This window comes from Entelurus aequoreus, linkage group LG06 (assembly GCF_033978785.1).
Source record: "Entelurus aequoreus isolate RoL-2023_Sb linkage group LG06, RoL_Eaeq_v1.1, whole genome shotgun sequence".
Taxonomy (NCBI): Eukaryota; Metazoa; Chordata; class Actinopteri; order Syngnathiformes; family Syngnathidae; genus Entelurus; species Entelurus aequoreus.
Window position 1 is genome coordinate 38809045 of NC_084736.1, and position 20908 is coordinate 38829952.

The 20908-nt window shown below is 37.1% G+C and overlaps 1 protein-coding gene across 5 annotated transcripts in view; it reads right to left on the minus strand.

Moving 5' to 3' along the window:
• kcnt1b (potassium sodium-activated channel subfamily T member 1b) overlaps positions 1 to 20908 on the minus strand; it is a 306811-nt gene that overhangs the window by 280935 nt on the left and 4968 nt on the right. The gene's annotated exons all lie outside the window — the stretch shown is intronic.

Consider the following 20908-nt stretch of genomic DNA (forward strand, 5'->3'; position numbering starts at 1 on the left):
AATTATACTTTCAAAATAAGCCTTTGAGGACTTCTCATCTTTTTTTTTAATGTTTTTAGGCATCATTATCGTTTTCAACCATGTAACTTTCTAAAGTTAGAAAATACTGAATAAATGTTTTAAAGAAAGTAATACTAAGTGAATATCTGTTTTTGGCCTTAAAAATAAACATTTTACCGAGTACTATAATTAAATTGACTAAATCATGATTGTCAATGAACTCTCCTAAAATAACAGAAACCACATTAAGCTTCATAAACAAACCAATCCTTAAACACATTTTTTCAACTTCCACCCAAAACAAAGACACAATATGACAATATTAAAACAAATGCAGGGTGGATTCAGGTTCCTGACAACAAAATCGGCAATCATCTGACTCTGTCATATTCCATCATTTTAACATTTTCCCTGTGGGTAAGAAGTTATAAATAATTTTAATTTGAAAATAACGATTTTGCACATCGATAGTGGTTTTATAGATTAGTTTGAATATGGCATCCCATGGCAACGGGCAGTCAAAAAAGTCCTCCCATTTTCCATTTGTGTTGTATGAAGCAGCCTTCAAAGATTTCTTTATTAAATAAAAATTATATATTTTTCTATTTATTTTAGTTCATTTTTGCCAACTAGAATTTCTTATTAGAGGTTTACAAACTAATAATTTAGTAGTTCCATAATTAATTATTTGTTTCCATCTTTTCCCAATTACTCCAGTTAGTTGATAAAATGAAAAGCTTGAGCAAGCATCACCATACTTAGCTCTAAATTCATCATACTTCACAATTTTACCATTCTCATTGATAATATCATTGACAAAAATGATTCCTCTTTCAAACATATTTTTCCAAAAGAAAGGCTTTCCATCTATTACAATATTAGAGTTCATCCATATTAACTGTTGCAAAATATCGTCTCTTTTTTCTGGCACATAAAATTGAAAACACCACTATGAGTGGATTGTTTCCTTTATGAACCCCGCCATGTTTCCCAGCAGACTCTCTGGGAGGGGATCACTTGTAAAAAAGGATACAATTTCTTTTGATACAGTACATGTTTTTTGTCCAACAGGACATTTGTGTACCACTCAATGTTTAAATACATCTTTGGAACAATTGATGCTTTTAAAGACAGACACATAGCTTCAAGGTTGAGAAGTTTCAGGCCCCCATATTCATACTCTTTGTACAAAACCTTTCAAACACAGAACACGCCTCACTGATGCACATCTGCAAGACTCACTCAGAGTTGCAGTGTCAAGTTACACACCAGAGTACAACACACTAGTTAACAGCATGCAATGCCAGGCTTCCCACTGACAAAGAAACAGATAACAGATTTGGTGTCCAGTTCAAAGTGTGACAAGATTTAAAAATTGGAGAGTTTACTTTTGTATTTTACATGAGTTATTATTTGTACAAACATGGTGCAAAGTAATTCATGATTTGTTAAAAAATGTTAGTGGCTAGCTAGTTAAAATGGGATATTGTGATTTCACAAGACTGTCTTAGAAGTGATCATTTCAAAATGTTCAATTTGAAAAATGTGCACTTAGAGAAAATATAAAAATAAAGTGTTGCATATTGATATTTATCTGTTTCTATATATATTTATTGTGAGAAATCATTAAGATGATCAGTGTTTCCACAAAGATAAATATCATTAATTATTCATAATAACAGAGTTAAAGGTAAATTGAGCAAATTGGCTACTTCTGGCAATTTATTTAAGTGTGTATCTAACTGGTAGCCCTTCGCATTAATCAGTACCCAAGAAGTAGCCCTTGGTTTCAAAAAGGTTGGTGACCCCTGATATAGTGGGTGCAGCTTATATACCGGTGCACTCTAAAGTTGGGAAATACAGTAGATTTGTTCATTTATTTTGCACAACATAACTGTAGGTACACTTATTATTCTCAAGTATTTATGAGTCCCTTCTTGTGCAGTAACTCATTGAGTATCTCGTAAAATTTGTGTGAAAAAGTTGTTAACTACAGGTTCATGCTGCAATCCAAAAATGACTGCAAAAACATCATGATTCCTTTAATTCAGTATTTCTTAATCATGGCAAGTGCACCCTACAGGGCAGCAAAAATATCTGTTTCTCAGCTGTGGTCCACATGTGCCACAGCGGGACTCCGTTGCAATACACTTTCCCACCACTTGTGGCAGTAATGACAATCTTAAACAGAAGAAGCCTGGAGCAAAAGTCATAGAGAAGTTTGTTAAGCGCAAAAACTATGACTTAAGTTAATTTCATTGACAGCTTAGTTAAACATATTTACTATTTAATTGATTTTAGCACAACATAATTGTACGAACGTTTATTTTTCGTCAGTTATTTGCGAGTCCCTTCTTATGGTTAGTACTTATTTTTCTAATCAGCCTGACCTAATCCTAAGGTTTATGTGCTAAATAATGTGATTAACACAAGCTTTCATATCATTTGAAAAGGTTGTTACCTGTAAGTAGGTTAGATATATTTATTGAATACGATTAAAATTACTAATTCATTGTTAATATTTGATATTACTACTCTGGAGTAGGGTTGTCCAGATACCAATATTTTGGTACTGGTACCGGTACCAAAATATATTTTGATACTTTTCTAAATAAAGGGGACCACAAAATGTAATTATTGTCTTTATTTGAACAAAATCTTAGGGTACATGAAACATATGTTTTGTTATGCAATTTAGTCCTTAAATAAAATAGTGAACATACTAGACAACTTGTCTTTTAGTAGTAAATAAACAAACAAAGACTCCTAATTAGTCTGCTGACCTATGCAGTAACATATTGTGTCATTTATGATTCTATTATTTTGTCAACATTATAAAAGGACAAACCGTAACAAATGATTATTAATCTACTTGTTCATTTACTGGTAATATCTGCTTGTTGTCTGTTTTAACATGTTCTATCTACACTTATGTTAAAATGTAATAATCACTTATTCTTCTCTTCTTTGATACATTACATTAGTTTTGGATGATACCACACATTTAGGCATCGATCCGATACAAAGTAGTTACAGGATCATACATTGGTCATATTCAAAGTCGTCATGTGTCCAGGGATGTATTTCCTGAGTTTATAAACATAATATGAATTTTTTAAAAATTTAAAAAGATTTTGTGATGATAAAAAACATCAGTGTAATCATAGTAGTATCGACTCCATACGCTCTTGTACTTGGTATCATTACAGCGGAAGTCAGGTGTAGATCAAACCATGGCGTTTGTTTATATTGTGACGCCGGTGAGCTATTGTATCCTCCTAGGGTGTGTAGTGAAGCATGTTTAGCTATTCCTCGTCCTCCAGTGATAATGGTATTTGGAAGAAACTTACTTTGTCTTGTCGCCATGGAGGCCAGGATCAATGATTTCGAAGTAGAAAACACTGCTGACTGCGGATGGATGTTAGCTGCTGAGGGTGTTTCAGTGTTATAACTTCACCTTTATCTTTAGTTTTTACACCAAAATGTTTCCATTCTCTCTTTTTCTGTCTACACACTGTGTCTGCTTTTAAGTACTCTGTGTGTGTGCGCTGCCGAACATGCTCTTCTGCTCGTAAAACCAGCAATCACACGACGTGATGACTATGGGGGGGAGGGGGGTACAAGTACTCTTTAAAGGCGGTATAGTACTGAATATGATTCATTAGTATCGCGGTACTATACTACTACCGGTATACCGCACAACCCTACTCTGTAGTAAAAAAAAAGTTGGGCCCTGAGGTGTAAAAACTTAAGCACCCCTGGTTGGGACGGTATGGCTCGGTTGGTAGAGCGGCCGTGCCGGCAACTTGAGGGTTCCAGGTTCGATCCCCGCTTCCACCATCCTAGTCACTGCCGTTGTGTCCTTGGGCAGGACACTTTGCCCACCTGCTCCCAGTGCCACCCACACTGGTTTAAATGTAACTTAGGTATTGGGTTTCACTATGTAAAGCGCTTTGAGTCACTAGAGAAAAGCGCTATATAAATATAATTCACTTCACTTTAGAGGTTTGGTGTGAATAAAAGTCAATCTTTATGAAATCGGTCGATTGCAAATAGTTTTTGGGATAAAACAGAGTGCAGTACTTGGCTGTAACCAGCAGAGGTGCTGTTGATTCAGTTTCAACTAGTTAATGGTCTAAATAAGTACATCATCACCTTTAGGAACATACAGACATCGATGGCACATCTTTTCCAAGCACCATCATGATCATTCTCCCCATAACTAACCAAGGAAACTGAGTCCAATGCGAGGGTATCTGGCATGTGTCCTCTACTTTGAAGAGAACACAATCACAGTGGTAAGACTCCGATGATCGTAACCCTCCAACCGTGCAGGCAAGTGAAGTGTGCAGCAGCCCTTATGCCCATTCAGAGGACATGACCTCAGAGAAAGAAAAAAGAAACATAATGGATGTGGCACAACTGAAAATAACTGCGTTTAATGGAGAGAGTGTGGCAGATTTAGGAGCAGCAGAGGGGAAGATAACATAGAAGTGGCTTAAAGAAGTAATAGAAGTGGCCTAGTGGTTAGAGTGTCCGCCCTGAGATCGGTAGGTTGGAGTTCAAATCCCAGCCGAGTCATACCAAAGACTATAAAAATGGGACCCGTTTCCCTCCCTGCTTGGCACTCAGCATCAAGGGTTGGAGTTGGGGGTTAAATCACCAAAATGATTCCCGGGCGCGGCGCCGCTGCTGCCCACTGCTCCCCAAGGGGATATGTCAAATGCAGAGGACAAATTTCACCACATCTAGTGTGTGTGTGTGACAATCATTGGTACTTTAATCTCACATCTAGTGTGTGTGTGACAATCATTGGTACTTTAATCTTTAATCTTTAATAAGAGTTAAGGCAGGGGTGTCCAAACTTTTTCTACCGTGGGCCGGCCACTCATTTTCTAAACCAAAACGATATCTATTGCAAACCCTCAATTTTGGTGACTGTTAAAAGGTCCTGGGGACCCAAAAGGGTCTTAGTCATTAAAAGGAGCCATATGTAATAATCTCATGTCAAGTCATCATTAAATATGTCAAAAGGCATTAATAAATCATCTTCTTTTCCAATACCTCTATAACCGATAACAGTAGTTCATATGCTCGTTTCAAAATTAGATTTACAGCCCCAAAATATTGTTATTGTTTTCATTTCGATGCCCTGCGATGAGGTGGCGACTTGTCCAGGGTGTACTCGCCTTCCGCCCGAATGCAGCTGAGATAGGCTCCAGCATTCCCCCGCGGCCCCGTAAGGGGCAAGCGGTAGAAAATGGATGGATGGATGGGTCCGCACTCCACCGTTTGACCAATTAGAAAGTCTGTGAGTGTGTCACATCCGGGTTGCCAGTTACACACCGCCATCTTGGTCTGGCTACTGCCACTGGTAAAGTTACTAAACATGTCAGACCTTAGTCCATCTAAAAGTTACCATTCTCAACTTATTCATGACAAAGCCAGGAACAAAACCAGGATTTGTATCTGGGATGCCTTTGAAAGATGGAGACCATTGAAGGCGGAGAATATTTTTTCATCTGACGCCAAACTTGCTCATTTCCTCCTTGATATGTCAGGCATTTACCTTTTCTTATGACTTGTAGTAAATGGAAATGGGCATTTGGTATGTAAACTATATTGTCCAATACAGTCTATGATCTTGTCTAACAAAGCTAGTATGTTACTGCAACCAATGCTTAGTGTGATGGTGTTTAGCTCTGAGTGTAATGCTTAGCATGCTAGCCCGGTCAATGACACATCCACGTATAGGCTAACGGGGGAAATATATACCCGTTAGCCTGTATGTCGATGTGTCATCCAACTCACAGGGCAAAAATATGTTTTGAACAAATACAACCTATGCTGATATGGGTAGTGTCAGTGCCTATTTCCTTCTCAATATGCTGATATGCTGAGGAAATGGGTTCCAACATTAGCATGGCTGTCATCATGGCAATGTGAAACGTATAAGGACAGCCAAATCAAATGATAAAATAATAATTTGCATATTGTGGACTACATGTACCAAGTTATATGGCAATCTGAAACAGTAGCCTATAGGTATACCTTGGTAAAATGTCTCCTCTTTAGTTTTGGGCGTACATTAGGCTGCTAAGCATGCTCGACTCATTTTCACCAGTATAATCATTGCTAGCGTTGGTTGTAGTTGGTTTTAGTCTTTGTTTTCTGATAGTACTGACAATAACCATATGTATGTTGTGATATTGTACGCAGGCATGACGTACTTCTTCCTGAAAATAGCCTCATTTCTGTGTAAAATGTGTTGGTTAGAGATTTGTTATTGACAAAACGGTTGTCTATTCAGCTATTATGGTCCCAGCACCTCAACCCCTAGTAAGAGGCAGTGGAAGTGTGAAGTTCCTTGGACTATCCCAGACCAGAGCCACCGCCTAAACTAATGTCTTAAGTTGCTACGCTTCGTACTGCCTCAGTACGTCTCTGCAGCACCCAGCATTGTCCCACCCACAGAACCATCTGATTGGCTGTTACCGCTCTGTGTGTAACCAATCAGCAGTGTGTATTCAGAGCGCATGTAACAGCCAATCAGCAGTGCGTATTCAGAGCGCATGGAGTCAGTGCTCCTGCGGTGTGGTGAGCAGAAAGGTGTTTAGCAGGTAAGCATAAGGCAGCGGACTCTCCCCAAATTATAATAAACACCTCCCAGTCAACTACTAGTAACATCACTATGAGCCTGTTGACGTTCTAGAAACATAAGTGGCAGCTCAGCTCGCTCGCAGTCCTTGAGGTGAAGGCTCAGTAGCTTTTAGCGTAACGTTAGCTCATTTTGCGGTGTGTGTGCGTGCGTGTGTGTGTGTGTGTTACGGACAGCAAAGCCCTGTCTGTCTGAGAGAAAGACAAACATTATTGAACTACAGTTAACAACTAAGTTATTTCACTTTACCTTTTTCTGTGTTGATTGAGCAGTGTTGAAGCAGCAAAAAAGTTTCCTGAAGCGGTCTCTGATAGTTGATATAATAATGTAACTGCATCATAAAGCCTACATGAACTCCATGGTGTTCAGGGATGAACAGTCTCTCCTATTGCTATTGTACTATTTTTTCAGCTATAGTTACATTAATCATTAGTAATGTAGCAGCCTGGTTTTGAATGGCAGGGTTCCTGCTATAACATGTTGATAAAAATATAACATTTACATAATAAAAATCAACTACAGGCTTCGTAAATGCTGTAATAAATTAAGCATGATGAGTTGAGCATGTCAGCATGTGGCCCCACATTTAACTCTTTTTTTCAAGTGCTTATTGCAAACGCTTATTATTTTGACTTAGTAAGTCATTATTTTGTCATTATTTTGACTTAGTAAATTAGTAAGTCAAAACATTGACTTACTAAGTCATAATAATGACATACTTAGTGGTGTGTGACTATCAGAAACAAATTAGTCATTGAGAGTAGAAAGCAGGGCTCTGTCTGACACGCTGGGTCCAAGGATGCAACATGAAGTCATTACTGCAGTTTTGAGGGTGATATATTTTCTCTGAGTAAAAAACAATACATTACATGCAGATGGATTTGCAGGACAATATGGACCAGACTATGATGGAAAAAGATAGCCTGTTGCGGTCAACAGAAGTAACGGCACCCTACCTCACTCTCTCTCTATACAAGACAAAATGATTCACAGGCAGGTGCAGGTGTTATTCATTCAGCAATCATTCATCCACACACACACACACACACACACACACACACACACACACACACACACACACACACACACACACACACACACACACACACACACACACACACACACACACACACACACACACACACACACACACACACACACACACACACACACACACACACACACACACACACACACAAAGTCCTAAGTGTCCCAATACTTGTGTCCAGTGTTAGTCCTTAATGTCCCAATACTTTTGTCTAGTGTTAGTCCAAAGTGTCCCATTTATTTTGTCGCGTGTTAGTCCTAAGTGTCCCAATACTTGTGTCTAGTGTTAGTCCTAAGTGTCCAAATACTTTTGTCTAGTGTTAGTCCTAAGTGTCTCAATACTTTTGTCCAGTGTTAGTCCTAAGTGGCCCAATATTTTTGTCTAGTGTTAGTCCTAAGTGTCCCAATACTTTTGTCTAGTGTTAGTCCTAAGTGTCCCAATACTTTTGCCTAGTGTTAGTCCTAAGTGTCCCAATACTTTGGTCTAGTGTTAGTCCTAAGTGTCCCAATACTTTGGTCTAATGTTAGTCCTAAGTGTCCAATACTTTTGTCTATTGTTAGTCCCAAGTGTCCCAATACTTTTGTCTAGTGTTAGTCCTAAGTGTCCCAATACTTTTGTCTAGTGTTAGTCCTAAGTGTCTCAATACTTTTGTCCAGTGTAGTCCTAAGTGGCCCAATATTTTTGTCTAGTGTTAGTCCTAAGTGTCCCAATACTTTTGTCTAGTGTTAGTCCTAAGTGTCCCAATACTTTTGTCCAGTGCTAGTCCTAAGTGTCCCAATACGTGTGTCTAGTGTTAGTCCTAAGTGTCCCAATACTTTTGTCTAGTGTTAGTCCTAAGTGTCCCAATACTTTGGTCTAATGTTAGTCCTAAGTGTTCCAATACTTTTGTCCAGTGTTAGTCCTAAGTGTCCCAATATTTTGGTCTAGTGTTAGTCCTAAGTGTCCAAATACTTTTGTCTACTGTTAGTCCTAAGTGTCCCAAAACTTTTGTCTACTTTTAGTCTTAAGTGTCCAATACTTTTGTCTATTGTTAGTCCTAAGTGTCCCAATACTTTTGTCTAGTGTTAGTTCTAAGTGTCCCAATACTTTTGTCCAGTGTTAGTCCTAAGTGTCCAAATACTTTTGTCTACCGTTAGTCCTAAGTGTCCCAATACTTTTGCCTAGTGTTAGTCCTAAGTGTCCCAATACTTTTGTCTAGTGTTAGTCCTAAGTTACAGGCAGTTTTGTCTGAGTTTTCTTCCAAGGAGCAGTTGTGTCTGTGTTTTCTTCCTAGGGGGCGCTAGAGCGCAATTTTGAGTTTTGGGTTGGGTTTTTTTATTAGATCACAATGTTTGCCAGGTCTGGTGTGTGTGTCCAGTTTGGTGAGTTTTGAAGCATGTTAAGGGGTCAAATTACAGCTCAAAGAGGCAAAAGTGACTGTTTTTACAAAACTTTTGTTTTGAAGGGGGAATTGCCAACTTCTTGTTGATTTTTTCTGAAGGATGTCAATGTATAAAATCTAGGTCTAAGTCAGACCTACATAGAGGTTTTTGTTTCATGTCTCTACGACATTCTTACTGGAAGTTACAAGCCGTTCTGTCTGTGTTTTTTCCTAGGGGGCGCTAAAGCGCAATTTTGAGTTCTGGAGTTTTTTTTTTTTATTAGATGGCAATTTTCGCCAGTCCTGATGTGTGTGTCAAATATGGTGAGTTTTGAAGCATGTTAAGGGGGTCAAATTACAGCACAAAGAGGCGGCGGAATAATAATAAAACGTTGCAATAACAATAGGGTCCTCTGTCCCAAAGGGACATTGCGGTCCCTAATTAATATTTAAAACAAATCTTATATCATCAGAATCACAATCAGCTTTAACAAAAGGAATTTGACTCGGTAGACTGTGCTCTCTTTGTTCCATGCCGTTTCAATTGTTGTTTATTGGAAAAATTAACACGGGCAACACTTTATTATGCCCTCCAGGAATGTTGCAATTTAGTTTGCCAAATATGTAAACAGTCCTTTGAGTTAGATTTGGAAACAAATAAGTGTTTTGTTGATGTTCTTCACATTGAAGTCACTGTTAAACTAAGCACACTAAAGAAAGTACATCATACAGGTACATACATATGATGTGCACATACAAGCAGGATTCACCTCAGATTAATATCATAATTTGGAATCAACTGAAAAAAGCAATACAATTATGAAGGGTGAAGGATGAGCTGTAATGCCGCTAGCTTAATGCTAATGTACATAGACAAGCTAACTCAAATTAGCATGGCCAATCGCGGGGCACAGAGACAATCATTCACACTAACATTCATATCTATGGACAATTTGCAGTCTCCAATGAAGGTAAGGTAGGTTTGTACGGTATACCGGTATTAGTATAGTCATGACATTGCTGGTTTTACGAGCAGAGGAGCATGTTCGGCAATGCACACACACAGAGTACTTACAAGCAGACACAGTGTGTGGACAGAAAAGGGAGAATGGACGCATAAAGGTGAAGTTATAACACTGAAACACCCTCAGGAAGAGGTGCTTTAAGACATGGCTAGCTAGTTAGCAGCCAACATCCATCCGCAGTCGGCAGTGTTTTAGCTACTTCTATATCAATCAATGTAAACGAATGCCATGGGTGGATCTACACCTGACATGCACTGTAAGGATACCAAGTACAGGAGCATATCTAGTCGATACTACTATGATTATATCGATTTTTCTTAGCATCACACAATCTTTTTTCGTTTTTCTTTTTTTTATATTATGTTTATAAAGTCAGTAAATACATCCCTGGACACATGAGGACTTTGAATATGACCAATGTATGATCCTGTAACTAGTTGGTATCGGATCGATACCTAAATGTGTGGTATCATCCAAAACTAATGTAAAGTATCAAAGAAGAGAAGAATAAGTTAGAATAATTATATATAAGTTATCACACAACTCTTATGCTTAAAGGCATTTGCTATAGTTATTATCTATTGTGCTCTTTTGTGCTTCGTGCAAGGGGACACAACTTGTTATCTTCCACGGCATATGAGGGGTGGTCTTGCCGCAGATGTTTTCTTTCTTTTTGCCCGCTTACGGCCAAGGACGTACCAGGACCTCAACGAAGATAAGGCGACAGCTCGCAGACAAAGCAGAGACAAGGCAAAATCACAAGGCCCCCAGCACATTCCGTTCTGAATAATCACGTATTGTGCGTGCTGAGCTGCTCGCATGATATGTGTGACCCCTCCCTTTAGAGGCAGCCTCAGCGATGTAACTCGGGAACTCCAAACTGAATAAATAGAGTGCGTGGGACTGTTCCTCAGAGCGTAGGGTGAGACTGTAACTGAGTGTGCAGCTCCATGCGTTTTCCCCATGAGCTAAATTGAACTCTGTCTCTGCCTGATTCCTTGCTTCTTGTTCTGTTTAATAGATAGTTCGGTGCTTAAACCTGACAGATTATTAAATTTTAACAGAAGTGTAGATAGAACATGTTAAAATAGAAAATAAGCAGATATTAACAGTAAATGAACAAGTAGATTAATAATCATTTTTTACAGTTTGTCCCTCATAATGTTGCCAAAATAATAGAATGATAAATGACACAATATATTACTCCATACGTCAGCAGACTAATTAGAAGTCTTTCTGTGTTTACTTACTACTAAAAGACAAGTTGTCTAGTATGTTCATTATTTTATTTAAGGACTAAATTACAATAATAAAAATATGTTTTTTGTACCCTAAGATTTTTTGTTACAATAAAGACAATAATGACATTTTATGTGGTCCCCCTTACTTAGAAAAGTATCAAAATACATTTTGGCACCGGTACCAAAATATTGGGAACAACCCTCGTGGGAGGAAACTGGAGTGCCCGGGGAAAACGCACACACGCACGAGGACAAATGCACACTCTACACACTTAAAGTAAAGTTAGACGTTATTGTCAGTAGTAATGTCAAAAGATTTAGGGTAGTTTACACTGGCTTGAACAAGAAATGCATTCATTCGATTCAAATAACTTTCCCTCCAACTTCCTCTCCTTACTTTTGCTGGGTGTCAACCGTTCAGGTGCGCAAACAGCTGAGCTTCTGACAGGCAATTTAGATGCACGTTTTTTTTTCTTCAAAATAAAGCGATGAGGAATGTTTTTTATGATATTGGAGCTGTTTTTCAAACTTATTACCGTCAATAGTATATAAATAATATACTGTATACGTTATTATCCATTTATACAATAATCATTTTAATTTGTTTTCATGTTAAAAACAAAAAATAACTTATTTTGAAGGTGTGGCAGCATTAATCTTCCACGGTTGGGGAAACCCTGTATTATATTTACTTTCAACGCTTAAATCTCTAGAGCAACTTCAGATCTATCCGTCGATTACAATTTTTGTTTTTTTTGTTTGTTTTTTTAAAAGACAGTTTTAAAAGTAAAAAACTGCCTACAAGTCAGCTTTGTGTTATTAGTGTCAATCATTGGTGTTGTCAGGCCTATTTTAGGGGGGCTCAAGCCCCTATTCTTAAGCCCCCCTAAATAATTTGGTGTTATATTTATTATTTATTTTATTTTTTTACAAATACATGCCGACATATTCATTATAAAGTGGCCCGAATATGAGTTTAAATAAATAATCATATAACCTGTCATTATTCACTCAGTTTCCCCTCACTTCATAGTGTAAGGTAGAGAGCCCCTTTAGTGCGTCAGTATCCAATCCATTCCACTTGTTCATATAGAAAATGCCCACATCCAAAATCCAGTCCGCATTTTCTCTGCGACCTTGCTTGTGGTCCTTGGACTTGTTCATATAGAAAATGCCCACATCACTCAAAATCCAGTCCGCATTTTCTCTGCGACCTTGCTTGCGGTCCTGCAGGTGTACGAAGCACATTAGCACATGAACGTGAACGGATGCAAAATGAACATAAGAAACTTTTTCAAGAAAGTAAGTATTCATCACTGCTTGTAGTAAAATTTATTAGCTCCACTTTACACCAGGTCTGTGTTTGACAAAAAGTTACATTCCCGCTCTAAAACAATGCTGCTACTTAGTTAGCTAGTTAGCCTGAAATGCATCATGAAGGTCCTGGTTATTTATAAAGTTAAATGTGCACTCTTTTTTACCATTTGCTATCTTTGGGGTTACTTCCTTCTGGAGCATCAGCTATGTTTCTCACTTTACACATGGAGGTGAACAGGAGCTCATTCACGTATGACTATCATCAGTAGATAATAATAATAATCACTCCACAACCCCTATTGAGCTGTAGGAGTCAGGGCAGAGGAGCACAGAAAGTGAGAGGGGAGAGGCCTCTACTGGAAAGGCGAGTAGGAGAATAATGATACTTATAAATATTAAAACAATTTTTTTTTTATATGGCTTATCAATAAGCCATTTATTTTATTTATTCCTGGGTGGATCATGTTGACTATTGGTCCTCCAAATTGTCAATAATCATTCTGGTGATGTTACGTAAGGACATTAATATAATATATATACATATATATATATATATATACATATACATATATACATACATACATACATACATATACATATATACATACATACATACATACATATACATATATATATATGTATACATATATATATATATATATATATATATATATATATAATTTATTTATATAATAGATTGTATTTGTAATCTACTTTACATTTTATTCCAAATCTCAAAGTGCTACAGAATTACAACCATTGGCGTTGTTAGGCCTATTTTGGCGTTGTAATAAATAAATAAATAAAAAATGGCTTATCAAAAAGCCATTTGTTTTGAGATATATATATATACTGATATATATATATATACTGATATATATATATATATATAGATATATATATATATATATATATATATACATATATATATATATATATATATATATATATATATATATGTATATATATATATATATATATATATATCCTTACGTAACATCACCAGAATGATTGACAATTAGGAGGACCAATAGTCAACATGATCCACAACATCCTCTAGTATAACTTTAAGTATTTTAATTATTTGTTTCAGCATTGCACTTTGAAGATGGTCCCTCAGCTCTTTGACAGCTTTGGCTCTTTTTCAGATCAGCAGACGGACTCTAAGTCTTTCTTATTTAGCCGTATGTGAAGTTTTGTGCTCGTGCGCTACGTTGGCTCGCATCCTGTGCATCTCCTGGGGGCTAAGCCCCCCCTGTCCTTAAAAGCTAGTGACGCCCCTGGACAGTCAATATTGCAACATTTTCACGTTACATTACACCCGTTTGCCCTTTTGCTGTTAAAAAATGTTGCTGTGATCCGCTAATAGCCCCTGAGCTAAGGTGTCTTAAGTTGCTTTATAGAATTTACAAATATGGGACGGCGTGGCGAAGTTGGTAGAGTGGCCGTGCCAGCAATCGGAGGGTTGCTGGTTACTGGGGTTCAATCCCCACCTTCTACCATCCTAGTCACGTCCGTTGTGTCCTTGGGCAAGACACTTCACCCTTGCTCCTGATGGGTGCTGGTTAGCGCTTTGCATGGCAGCTCCCGCCATGAATGTGTGTGTTAATGGGTGAATGTGGAAGTACTGTCAAAGCGCTTTGAGTACCTTGAAGGTAGAAAAGCGCTATACAAGTATAACCCATTTATCATTTATCTCATAAACGTGAGTGCACCCCTCACATTTTGGCAATATGTTTTATTATACAGCAGCATGTACAGTATCCTCAATGTTAATAACATTCAACTTGGTGTATCTTGTGTCATGCATTTATTTGGTCATCAAATACAAGCATCATTATTATTATGGAATCAGAGGGTTAGTCTTAAACTTCATAAGAAGTTATCTAACAAACAGGAAACAATACGTGAAGCTAGGCGAACACACATCTACAACGCTAAATATATCCTGTGGTGTACCTCAGGGATCAATACTAGGACCTAAATTATTCAATCTCTATATAAACAAAAGATTTAAAGTTAGTATTATTTGCGGATGATACAACAGCGTTTTGTTCAGGAGAGAACACACAGAAGATAATACAAATAATAACAGAAGAAATTAACAAATTAAAAAGATGGTTTGACAAAAACAGACTATCGTTGAATCTCAGTAAAACTAAAATAATGCTATTTGGTAACAGTAGAAGAGAAAGTCAAACACAAATACAAATAGACGGAATAGAAATTGAAAGAGTAAATGAAACCAAATTTCTAGGTATAATGATTGATGATAAATTGAACTGGAAATGTAACGTAAAAAATATACAACATAAAGTAGCAAGAAACACGTCAATAATGAATAAAGCAAAACATGTTCTGGACCAAAAATCACTTCATATTCTCTACTCCTCAGTAGTGTTACCATATCTGAGCTGCTGTGTAGAAATATGGGGAAATAACTACAAAAGTACACTTCATTCACTAACGGTGTTACAAAAAAGATCAGTTAGAATAATACATAATGTTGGATATAGAGAACATACAAACCCTTTATTTATTGAATCAAAAATACTGAAACTCCATGACATAGTGAATTTGCAAACAGCTAAAATTATACACAAAGCAAACTATAACCTGCTACCCAAGAATATACAAAAATTCTTCTCAAAAAAAGAGGAGAAATTTTATCTTAGAGAGAAATGTAATTTAAAACATTTGTATGCACGTACAACAGTTAAGACCTTCAGTATATCAGTATGGGGAATTAAATTATGGAATGGATTAAGCAAAGCAATCAAACAATGTAGTGATATGATCCACTTCAAGAAACTCTTCAAATGTAAAGTGTTTAGGGGGCGGCGTGGCGAAGTTGGTAGAGTGGCCGTGCCAGCAATCGGAGGGTTGCTGGTTACTGGGGTTCAATCCCCACCTTCTACCATCCTAGTCACGTCCGTTGTGTCCTTGGGCAAGACACTTCACCCTTGCTCCTGATGGCTGCTGGTTAGCGCCTTGCATGGCAGCTCCCGCCATCAGTGTGTGAATGTGTGTGTGAATGGGTGAATGTGGAAATACTGTCAAAGCGCTTTGAGTACCTTGAAGGTAGAAAAGCGCTATACAAGTATAACCCATTTATCATTTATTTATAAATGTAAAGTGTTTATAAAGTACAAAGAAGAAGAAGACTGAATTTTCATCCATTCTTTCACTCTCAAAATAATCTTACTTATCTCATCATATGAAATGTAACTTACTTCACCAATTATTATTTATTTATTGATTTTTATTGTGATTACTTATGGAGTATATTGTGGATAAATTGAGAACAGGAAGAGAACAAAAGTTTTAGAAACTGTTATGTAAAAGAAAAGGGGTAGGATTAAATAAGCTCTGCTTCTTCCTACTCCTTTTCGAACATGTTGAAAAGAGAAACTGGAAATTGTGATGTGTCATGTTGTATGCTTGCATGTTCGAAATAAACTCAAACTCAAACTCAAACAAGCAGTCACAAAGTATTGGCCCTGTGAATGAGAGTGGAGATCCGCCACCAAAAGCCCAGCAGCATGCAGAAAACCTCCAGAAGAGTGCAATCCAACCTTTATCATTTCCATAAGTGCTAAAAGAAACAACTTAGAGACACTCTTCTGTGGCAATTACTTATTTCAACCAAGAAGTCAAAATTTTGCATTTTTTATGGACCTGTGGAAAATAAATAAACAGGAAAAAAAATTTAAAAATGGGAAAATCGGCTGAAATGACATATTGTAGATACCGCGGTATTGCGGTTTCAAATTCCTCACAATGATGCTGTGACCTGTGACGGTATCAAGCGGTAGTTTTTAATGGCGCTTTTGCTTTGGCCGGTCTGAAAACAAACTACATTTCCTGCCAATGTGGGGGCTTTGACCACCGTAAAGGGCAGCGAAGGGTTTTTGTAGTAGGGTTGTCCCGATACCAACATTTTGGTACAGGTACCAAAATGTTTTTCGATACTTTCCTGAATAAAGGGGACCACAAAAAATAGTAATATTGTCTTTATTTTAACAAAAACTTCAGGGTACATGAAACATATGTTTATTATTGTAATTTAGTTCTTAAATAAAATAGTGAACATACTAGACAACTTGTCTTTTAGTAGTAAGTAAACAAACAAAGACTCCTAATTAGTCTGCTGACATATGCAGTAACATATTGTGTCATTTATCTACCTATTATTTTGTCTACATTATGAGGGACAAACTGTAAAAAATGTATTTTTAATCTACTTGTTCATTTACTATTAATATCTGCTTATTTTCTCTTTTAACATGTTCTATCCACACTTCTGTTAAAATGTAATAATCACTTATTCTTCTGTTATTTGATACTTTACATTAGTTTTGGATGATACCACACATTTAGGTATCGATCCGATACCAAGTAGTTACAGGATCATACATTGGTCATATTCAAAGTCTTCATGTGTCCAGGGACATACTGTATTTCCTGAGTTTATAAACATAATATGAATTTTTTTAAAAAGGAAAAACCCAAAAGTGACAAGCCGTAGAAAATGGATGGATGGATGGAAAAAAAGACTTTGAGATGATAAAAAATATTGATGTAATCATAGTAGGGCTGCAACAACTAATCGATTAAATTGATTATTAAAATAGTTGCCGATTAATTCAGTCATCGATTCGTTGGATCTATGCTATGCGCATGTGCAGAGTTTTTTTATTTTATTTTTTTTTTAAATATTTTTTTTTTTAATTTTTTTATTTTTTTAAATAAACCTTTATTTATAAACTGCAACATGTACAAACAGCTGAGAAACAATAATCAAAATAAGTATGGTGCCAGTATGCTGTTTTTTTTCAATAAAATACTGGATAGGATAGAAATGTATTTTGTCTCTTTTATCCGTTTATTAATCGATTAATCGAAGTAATAATCGACAGATTAATCGATTATCAAATTAATCGTTAGTTGCAGCCCTAAATCATAGTAGTATCGACAAGATACGTTCTTGTACTTGGTATCATTACAGTGGATGTCAGGTGTAGATCCACCCATGGCATTTGTTTACATTCAGGAACGCTAGCTAGCTGTAAGCAATGAGCTATTGTATCCTCCTACGGTGTGTAGTGAAGCATGTTTAGCTATTCCTCGTCCTCCAGTGATAATGCTACTTGTAAGAAACTTTGTCGCCATGGAGGCCAGGATTAGTGATTTAGAAGTAGCTAAAACACTGTGGATGGATGTTAGCTGCTAACTAGCTAACCATGTCTTAAAGCACCTCTTCCAGAGGGTGTTTCAGTGTTGTAACTTCACCTTTCTTTTAACTTTTTACACCAAAATGCGTCCATTCTCCCTTTTCTGTCTACACACTGTGTCTGCTTGTAAGTACTCTGTGTGTGTGCGCTGCCGAACATGTTCCTCTGCTCGTAAAACCAGTAATGTCACGACGCGCCTTCATGTCTGGGAACCGTTACTTTTCAAACAGAGTATAGTACCGTTTTTGATTGATTGATTGATTGATTGAGAAGTTTATTGACATCTTAAAGAATTGAATCCATGTAATGCTTTAAAAAGGCAAATGGATGGCACAACAAGCCAAAAGGCTTGTTTCCATTGTGTTCCATTAAATATTCATCACATATGGTACATTCAATAATAAAAGATATATAACCTGTAACATGTACACTACCGTTCAAAAGTTTGGGGTCACCCAAACAATTTTGTGGAATAGCCTTCATTTCTAAGAACAAGAATAGACTGTCGAGTTTCAGATGAAAGTTCTCTTTTTCTGGCCATTTTGAGCGTTTAATTGACCCCACAAATGTGATGCTCCAGAAACTCAATCTGCTCAAAGGAAGGTCAGTTTTGTAGCTTCTGTAACGAGCTAAACTGTTTTCAGATGTGTGAACATGATTGCACAAGGGTTTTCTAATCATCAATTAGCCTTCTGAGCCAATGAGCAAAGACATTGTACCATTAGAACACTGGAGTGATAGTTGCTGGAAATGGGCCTCTATACACCTATGTAGATATTGCACCAAAAACCAAACATTTGCAGCTGGAATAGTCATTTACCACATCAGCAATGTATAGAGTGTATTTCTTTAAAGTTAAGACTAGTTTAAAGTTATCTTCATTGAAAAGTACAGTGCTTTTCCTTCAAAAATAAGGACATTTCAATGTGACCCCAAACTTTTGAACGGTAGTGCATATAAAAAATTACGTTAAAAAAAATGATAAATTATGTACATATACACAGTATACATGTCAGGTGATTTGAAAAACAATATATACAAAAAATAGGGGGGGGGTATATATACACTATGTACATGGATTCATTAGTACCACGATACTATACTAGTACCGGTATACCGTACAACCCTAGTTTGTAGTAGGTACTATAAGACAAATGTTTTTTTGGAGGGATATTTCCTGAAAATTTCATCAAAATCCGTCCATTACTTTTTGAGTTATGTTGCTTACAAACAAACGAAAACATGACCTCTTTGGCGGAGGCCACGTTCGACTCGAGCGTTTCCAAGTCAAAACAGACTCGATTAAGTGGCTGGGGGCGTGGACACTGCACATTGAAGCTACTTGATATCAACCGGGAAATCAACCTGGAAAGATATTTCAAGCCTGCGAGGTTAAACATTGAGTTATTTACATTATCAAAAGTTGAATTGTCAGTTAACTTTTCCGAGAAACAGCATTTTCCAAACTGATATATAAAATGTCTACTGCAGAGGACACCATAGGCATCTCAAAGTAAAAGTTGGAAAGACATTAAAGTGAACTTTGTTTTACATTTGTACTCAACTGTAAGTTTTCTTTATATATATTTGCTTGAAACGGTGAATGTTTTAGCACAATTATTTGCACTTAAAAACATGTTTGTAGTAATAAATATGATTAGAACATGTTTGTGTTCAATTAGAGTAAGTGTGTTATCTAAACATTCTGGCCACCTCATTTTACATACTGCGGCATTTTAAGTCTTTTTTTTTGGACATATACCGCAATAATATTGTAGTGTGGCCTTAAACTGTTACAATATCATATCGTGAGATTTTGATACTGTTACATTCCTACTAGGGTTGTACGGTATACCGGTACTAGAATAGTATCGCGGTACTAATGCATCAAAAACGGTACTATACTCTGTTTGAAAAGTACCGGTTCCCCATATTTTGTTTTTAACGGGCATGACAGCAAGTTGTTGTCACGTTGTGACATTGCTGGTTTTACGACCCCGAAGGGAATAAGCGGTAGAAAATGGATGGATGGATGGAGCATGTTCGGCAGCGCGCACACACAGTACTTACAAGCAGACACAGGGTGTAGACAGAAAAGGGAGAATGGACGCATTTTGGTGTAAAAAGTAAAGATAAAGGTGAAGTTATAACACTGAAACACCTTCAGGAAGAGGTGCTTTAAGACATCTAGACAGCTAGCAGCTAACATCCATCCACAGTCGGCAGTGTTTTATCTACTTCTAAATCACTAATCCTGGTCTCCATGGTGACAAATAAAGTATGTTTCTTAAAAGTAACATTATCACTGCAGGACGAGGAATAGCTAAACATGCTTCACTACACACCGTAGCTCACCGGCGTCACAATGTAAACAAATGCCAAGGGTGGATCTACACCTGACATCCACTGTAATGATACCAAGTACAAGAGCGTATCTAGTCAATACTACTATGATTACATCGATATTTTTTAAAACACGTTTCAATAAAGTAGACAATTTAAAAGTACAAGGGTTCAGTTTTGTTTTGTTTTAAGTATGGAGAATCATGGCTACTCCGAGGTATCGGTGTGGAGCTGCAGGTTATTTGGGATAAAAAATGACTTCCAACGTGCTCTGACATTGTAAAGCGGAGCACGATCCCTCCATCTCTCCCTGTGGAAAAGTGGGCTCAACTTTGCAGTTTCCCAAGTGCCTGACTGAAGAAGAGGAAGGTGTGGGGCATCCTCAAGCGACAGGAAAAAAGTGGTTAACGTCCAGCAGGGATCATCGCAGAGGAGTAAGATGATATCAGCAACAACCTGTGCAGCTCTGGTCAATTTGCCACCCATGAGGAATAAAGCAGTGCTAAATAAAACATGCTGCAAATGTAAAAACAAATGCTCCAATCACACAAATAAATCACATTAATGCAAGACCAACAACAAATGCAAAAGAAAAATGCTAGAAATGGCCAAAACCAGGGCTGAGCGATAAAACGGCATCAATATAGACCGCCAAAGACACGTAATCAATATCAATAGAAAA